The sequence below is a fragment of the Phacochoerus africanus genome, chromosome 4 (assembly GCF_016906955.1).
Source record: "Phacochoerus africanus isolate WHEZ1 chromosome 4, ROS_Pafr_v1, whole genome shotgun sequence".
NCBI lineage: Eukaryota > Metazoa > Chordata > Mammalia > Artiodactyla > Suidae > Phacochoerus > Phacochoerus africanus.
The window spans coordinates 74,849,804-74,851,099 of NC_062547.1; positions in this window are offsets into that span (position 1 = coordinate 74,849,804).

Sequence of the window (1,296 nt, forward strand, 5' to 3'; positions counted from 1 at the left end):
CAGTGGGTTAAGGATCTGGCATTGCCATGAGCTGTGGCACAGGTCACAGACATGACTCGGATCCAGTGTGGCTATGGCTATAGTGTAGGCTGGTGGCTACAGCTCCGATTCCACGTCTAGCCTGGGAACTTCCATGTGCCGTGGGTGCAGCCCTAAAAAAGCAAAATAAATGAATAAACAAATAAAAATGAATTCCTTGCTCGGCCCAGCAGAGAAACACTAGACCCAGTGGTTCAACGCAAAATCTTCCTCATTTGACCAAATGCTGTAACTTTTGGATTGGGAAGGTCACACTGCCTGAAGTGTGATGGCATGGAGGCTTTGTCCTTTGCCCCCAGCCGTGGCCCTGACACACAGAGAAGCAGACACTTCAGTGGCTTCACCTTGACTTTTTTTTATTTGCATTTTTAAAAAACAATTAAATTAGAATACAAATATTAGAAAACAGCGGCCCTCGGCTGCCAGTGCAGACAGAGGGGGGGGCCGAACTGCACAACTGAGTTTATACAGTAAAACTGAATTTGCCCTCAACCAGATTTATGTCCCTTTCTTCTTTAGACCTGAAATGATATTGCTTCCTGACTAGGAGAGTTCTGTTTATACAAAGAAAAATTATTCAGGGGCTTAGGGGTGGGGGGGTGTGGGGAAGAAGAAAAGCAAAAAGAACGGCGGGCACAGGCGGTCTGGAGAACCAGGCGTGGCCTCCGGGGGACGAGGGTGCTGGGCGGGGGGCCAGGCACCCAGCTGCAGGTCCCTGGAGGGGTCTGGGGCAGCTGTGGAAGCCCCTGTGGTCGCTGGATCCCCCAGGCCAGGAGCCCCCCAGGGGGGCTGGGCGGGTAGCTGAAGCCCAGTCCTGTTGGAAGACGAGAGTGAGGCTCCCGGGGGAGGGGGTGCTGGGCAGGCCTCATACCCGTCGGAAAACCCAAGAGCAAGAAGAGGGGGAAGGAACCGCCCCAAATGGAGAGGCTGGGGCAGGTCCCTGGCGCCCCTCGGAAGTGGCTGCCCCCTGCCCTGCTGAGGGGGCTGGCGACGGCGGACATCCGTGGACATCTGCGCTGTTCCGTAGGGAAGTTAACCTGAATTGGAGTTACCGAGGTAGCTGGCTAGAAAACTGAGACCCCCCCCCACGCCACACGGTGCCGCACTCTGGGGCCCCTGCCTTCTGCAGGGGGTCCTGGCCACACGCCGGGTCTTCAAAATACCAAGTTATTGCACTTTCAAAAAATACAACACATCTGTGGCTAAACCCTCCCCAGCACCTCCCACCACCCGACCCCCCCGCCGCCCACCCCCCCC